Genomic DNA, 6,000 nt, shown 5'->3' with positions numbered 1-6,000 from the left:
CCTCACAATTCTATCACCCCTACATAGCTTCATCTATTCAAGTTTAAAACATATTAATTAAGCCTGCCTTGGTAGCCCACACATTTAGTCCCAGCACTTAGAGTCAGAATCAGGTGGATCTCTGTGACTTTGAGACCAGCCTGGTCTTGATAGTGAGTTCCAGGACACTGCCGGAAGGTCATAGTGAGAACTGTCTCAAAAAAAAAAAAAGAAAAAAAAAAAAGAAAAAAAAGCAAGTTACATCTTGTTGAGTCATTGGCCAAAGTGGTCCCATAGACCCCCTCAAATATCACAGGCCATTGTCAAGGATATTGGTTACTCTTTATAACCTGATGGTAAAGCCCTGTTGCTGACTAAAAAAAAAAAAAAAAACCATGAAGATATGTTTTTGAACATGGTGAAATCAAGCTGGTGCCCAACTAGAAGCTCCACCCCTGCTGACTAGCATTAAGAGTGCTGAAAGGTACGTTGTACATTGCTAAAAGAGGAAAATAAATGTCAATATCACCCAGCTATGGACTCTGTGACCTACAACAGAGAGCTGCCTGAGAGATATGCTGGTACAATAGTGGTATAACTGTTATAAGAGTAATCAACAGCTTTTTATAAAAACTGGATTTAAGGTCCACTCCCTGAGATGGTGCTCATCCCTGCTTAAGAGCTAAGCTTAGCAGTGCTAACACTGCTAAAGTGGCCAGGACCCTGAGACTAGATAGGTCACAAGGCTAAGAGAAGTCCACTACTATTCTGATAAAGAAACATAGTTATAAAATTACTCCTAACGGCATCATAGGTACATGGGTACACCACTCTCATCAGAGAAGTTTCTTCTGGCAGTAGAAGGTAATCAGCACAGAGATCCACAACTGGACAATGGACAGAGAGTAAGAGACTTTGGATAAACTCAACCCTAAATGAGACTCTCTTCAACTCAGGGATCTATGTGGAAGAGTAGGTTGTAGCTGGTTTTTGGCTATTTCGTGGGTTCTTCTTTCTTCCACCCTTCTCTACCCCCTTTCTTCTACCCTTTCAATAGAAAATAGAATTCAAGAGAGAATAGAAGGAAAAGGAAAGAGCTCCCTGAATAAAGTCAGGTGTCAGAGAGGGGGTGATGTTATCATTAGACTACTTCCTGATTATTAGGGGCATCCAGACCCTTGGGACAAATTTGATCTTTGCTGTCAGAATATCTAATTTCTTCTTGTTGTTTTTTCTTTGTGCATGACTACTTGACAAACTGCAACCAACAACAACCAAACAACAACCCACCATGCCTCTCAAGGTTCTAGTAAAGTCCCCAGAATTACAAATGTCATATAATCGCAGAACTATCTGAAGCTGGCAAAATCATGGCCCCGCTAGAGCACAATGCAAATCATAGTCACCTGCTGTGAAGCAGCTCCACATCCCCACAGTTGGGATTTCTGTTGTTTTGTTTTTTAATGAAACCAAAATTCTAGAATTTTCACTACAGTAGCCTGAAAGACTGTAAGAGCTACAAATGGTAGATGACTCCAAAGAAATAGTCTGTTAGACACAACAGGACTGAGATACATAAGAACTCAGTGGCTGGGACAGCACACACAAGATCTGCACAGGTTCAAACAAGACAAAGTCCCAGCACAGAGAAGGGGAAGTGAAACAAAGCCCCAACCCCTAACCAAGAAGTTTTACAATTAATGGTGTCTTACTTGTTCTGTCAACCACACTCAAGGGCAGCCTCATTGCCCAAGGAATAGTTGGCCAGCACAAACTCTATGTCTTTGTATATGTAAGTATGTTTTTTTTTGTTTTGTTTTCATTGGGTTCTTCTTCTTCTTCTTCTTCTTCTTCTTCTTCTTCTTCTTCTTCTTCTTCTTCTTCTTCTTCTTCTTCTTCTTCCTCTTCCTCTTCCTCTTCCTCTTCCTCTTCCTCTTCCTCTTCCTCTTCCTCTTCCTCTTCCTCCTCTTCTTCCTCCTACTCCTCCTCCTCCTCTTTCTTCTTTATCTTACTAGTTTCATATATTTTAGTTTTGGTTAGCCTTGATTTTCATTTTTTTGTTTTCTCTTATTTTTAAGAAAGAAAGAACTTGAAATTGGGTGGATAAAGAGGCGAGGATGGTCTGGGAGAAGTTGGGAAGGGGGAAGAACATGATCAAAATGTATAAAATATTTAAATAAATAAATTAAACCCATAATCCAGCAACAAAGGCAGAGGTCTCACAATCCAGTCATTTTTCTAAAGCTCCATCTGTACATCCAACTTCTTTGCCAACCATCACTAATGTTTCTCTAAATCATAGAGACACTTAAAACCTATAGTTATGATGCACCACCACTTTTAATGTGTTTTCATAATACATTTGGGTTCAAATTTATTTATTTATTTTTATTTATTTATTTTTTGGTTTTGCAAGAAGGGGTTCTTTATGTAGCCCTAGCTGTTCTGGAACTCATTCTGTAGACCAGGCTGGCTTCAAACTCATTTTTTTTCAAACAACTTTCATAAGTTGTTTTGTTTGAGGTAAGATCCAAACCCTGGCCACATCTTATATTTGTTGAAAAAAAATTTTTTAATTTCTGTCTTTTCAATAGACTTTTATTTGAAGATTAATTTCAAGACTATTTAGTGTATAACATTCTCTCTTACCTTTCATGCTACTTATTTGTTGAAGAAACTGGATCTTTCTGGGATTGGTTGGCTATCATCTCAATATCATGAAGGTGTGGTTTAACATATTTCTATCTTTGGATGTAAGCTATAAACTGGAAGGTGGTGTAGATGCTGGATTATATTTTGAGTCTGTTTTCTTTTCTTTCTTGTTTTGGCAAGACACCTTCTTAGTGACAAGTTTGCTATGGTGTCCTACCAGGAAATATTCAGTGTCTGGCTCTTCTAAAGGGAACACTTCCAATTTTTCATCTTTAGGAAAGACTTGTGGTATATTTTTTGGTAGATACTAAGTATTAGGTCTAATATATTTATTTATTCTTCAGTTGATAAAATTTTGTAAAACTTGTTTTCAGGACTTTAATTCACTAAGTCTGATTATTTTCTGATTTTGAAAAATGTTTTCTTTCTATCCTCATAGAACAAGACAGGAAACTGTGCCCCACTTTTCCTGTTCTTTGGAAGAGTTTGTGTTGGATGGAACATTGTCTTTGAGTGTTTTTGTAAGGTTTGCCTGTAAGTCTTTCTCCATGGACCTGCTGTTTTTCTTGTGGGAGAATTTTAAACCACTTACGTGGTTTTAGACCTTTAGGATTTTTTTCCTTCTTGAGTTTACTTGATGAGTTATATTTTCCTACAAATTTGTTTATTTCATCTGAGTTTTCAAAGTTATTGGCATTGGATTTTCATAATTCTTCTTAATTTCACCTTTCTCATGCTAACGCTATTTATACCTTCATGAACTTTTTCTAATCAACATTGCCTAGGGAAGCAGTTCCCAACGTATGGGGTCATGATCCCTTTGGGGTCAAATGACCCTTTCACTGGGATTGCCTAACACCATTAGAAAACACAGATAATTACATTATGACTCATAACAGTAGCAAAATTACAGTTATTTAGTAGCAACAAAAATAATGTTATGGTTGGGGATAAGCACAGCATTGGAACTGTATTAAAGGGTTGCAGCATCAGGAAGGCTGAGAACCTTCCTTGCTCTAGGGTACCTCAGTTTTCAGACTTTGACTGTTGTTCTTCTCTATTCCAGATTTTCTTCTTATGAACCAGGCATGGTGGCACATGTTTGCAATGCTAGCATTCAGGACGTGGAGGCAGGAGGATCACAGCTAGAGACCACCTTCCACTACAAAGTTAGCTCAAGGCCAACCTGAAATCCAGAAAGCCAATTCAAGATTAAACTCCAAACTTTTTTCTTTACGTTTTTATTCTCTACATCTTACTAGTTCATTCTTTCTGATTTACTGTGTTCTGGATTACTTTTGTATACTCTGAAGCTGCCATCTTAACTTTTCTTCTTTGTCTAAAATAATATTTCATGGATACTTATTTTATTTTTAAGTCTTGCTTCAGCTACATTCCTAAACTTCTGACATAATCTCCTCATTATAAAAGTTTGAAAATATATTCTATATTTATTTAAGCCAATTCCTATTCTAATTTCTTTTTGAAAATGAATTATTGCCATATGATTCTTCTTAAACGGTGGGTTTTAACTTGTATTCGGCGAATGCACAGATGACAGATTTACTTGGACAAGTTCACATGCACATCTATATGCACGTATATATGCATGCAGGAGCCCAAAGAGGTCAGGAGGTGTCTGATCCCCTGGAACCGGAGTTGGTGGTGGTTGTGAGATGCCTGCTATGGATTTATTTTGGTTTTTCTACTGTCTCAGCTGAATGCTTGGTGTGCCTCACAAAGCAGGGTTGGTCAGATTTCCAACAGCATCTCACTACTGTGCATCTTCAGTGTTTCTCAGCTCAGACTTAGCTCATGCCTTGCAGAATCAACTGCTCCATGAGAGGTCTGCACAGAATTGGGGGCTCCTTCTCTACATAGAATTTTCCTGTACAGGACATTGGCCAGTACCCAGTTCCCCAGTCCCTGACATCTATTTCTTCCTTCTGTGAGACCACTAGTTTCTGTAGACCAGTGATTCTCAACCTGTGGGTCTTAACCCCTTTGGGGGGGGTCACATATCAGCTATCCTGCATATCAGATATTCACACTGTGATTCATAACAGTAGCAACGTTAGTTATAAATTAGCAATGAAATAATTTTATGGTTGGGGGTCACCACAGCATGAGGAACTGTATTAAGGGGTCACAGTATTGAGAACCACTGCCTAGACACTTGTTCTCTCTACAGAGGTTTGGGAGGAAGCCTCAGGCAAGAGGCTAAAGTGGACCTGGTACTTGCCTCTCACCTTCCTACTGCGTATATAATAGCAACTGTTGGCAGTTGACCATGTGATGGATGTGTAAACACATTCAGTGGGATCCTCTCCCTCCCTATTAAACTTTGAGATGTTTCTATGTCTAGAAGAGAGTTCTTTGAGTAATGTCAGTGATGGAGCAAGTGAGTTCCAGGTTACGCCTTGGGGGTATGGCAGGCTTGACTGGGGGATGGAGAGGACCTGGAGTTTCTTGTGAAGAAGCGGTCATAAGTCACAAGCGTGAGTAAAACCATCACATGGAAATTCTTCCACCATTTCCCATCAGAAGCAGAGATAGCTTCAGTCTGTGGTCTTCAAATGGCCTGATCCTTTAAAAAGGTCGGTGTGGATTCGAAGGAATGCTATAAGGATAAGTTTCAATATTTAATACAAGCTTCTCAGTGATGGAGCTGGGTCTGCACTCTCACAGAGTTGGGAGCTGGCTTTCCTGGACTTCCTTTGAGAAGCCTTCCAGCTCTCGTGGTAGACTCACCTCCTGGGTCTAGCTCCTGCAAGGCCCCTGCTCTTGGTAATAGAGCACAGCAGTTGAAACTGCAGAGACTGGCAGCCCTTTATTCCGGGCCATGTCACAGCTTTGTCACAAGCTTGCTCTGAGATCGAGAGAACAACGCCCCTTTCTGTGGATTTAATCCTTCTCCAAAACCCAGAGCTCACTGACCTCCTGACCCCACCCCTCTGGGAGAGATAATCTCAGTAGAACAAAGATATCAGTAAAACCTCCATCCATCTGATTGAACAGCTTTTCAAAAACCACCACATTTGTTTACTTACTTACTTTAAAATTTGTGTATGCATATGTGTCTATGTGGGAATACATGCACATAAGGGCAGGTGCCTGTGGATGTCAGAAGAGGCCATCAGATAGCCTGGAGCTGGAGTTACTGTCAGTTGTCAACCCCCACGATGGATGCTGGGAACTGGATGCCCCCTGCAGGAAGAGTATGCATTCTTAACTTCCGAGCCATCTCTCCAGGCCCCATTTAACATCTTTAGATTATGTTACTCATCACTTCAGAGCCTCTGTTTTCTGACCTATAACATGCCAGAGTACTATGCTCATGAAGAGGAAACAATAAACAGAAACTGAAAA

Source organism: Apodemus sylvaticus, chromosome 8 (genome assembly GCF_947179515.1).
Source record: "Apodemus sylvaticus chromosome 8, mApoSyl1.1, whole genome shotgun sequence".
Lineage (NCBI taxonomy): Eukaryota > Metazoa > Chordata > Mammalia > Rodentia > Muridae > Apodemus > Apodemus sylvaticus.
The sequence above is the reverse complement of the archived record's forward strand: the minus strand, read 5'-3'. Positions refer to the sequence as shown.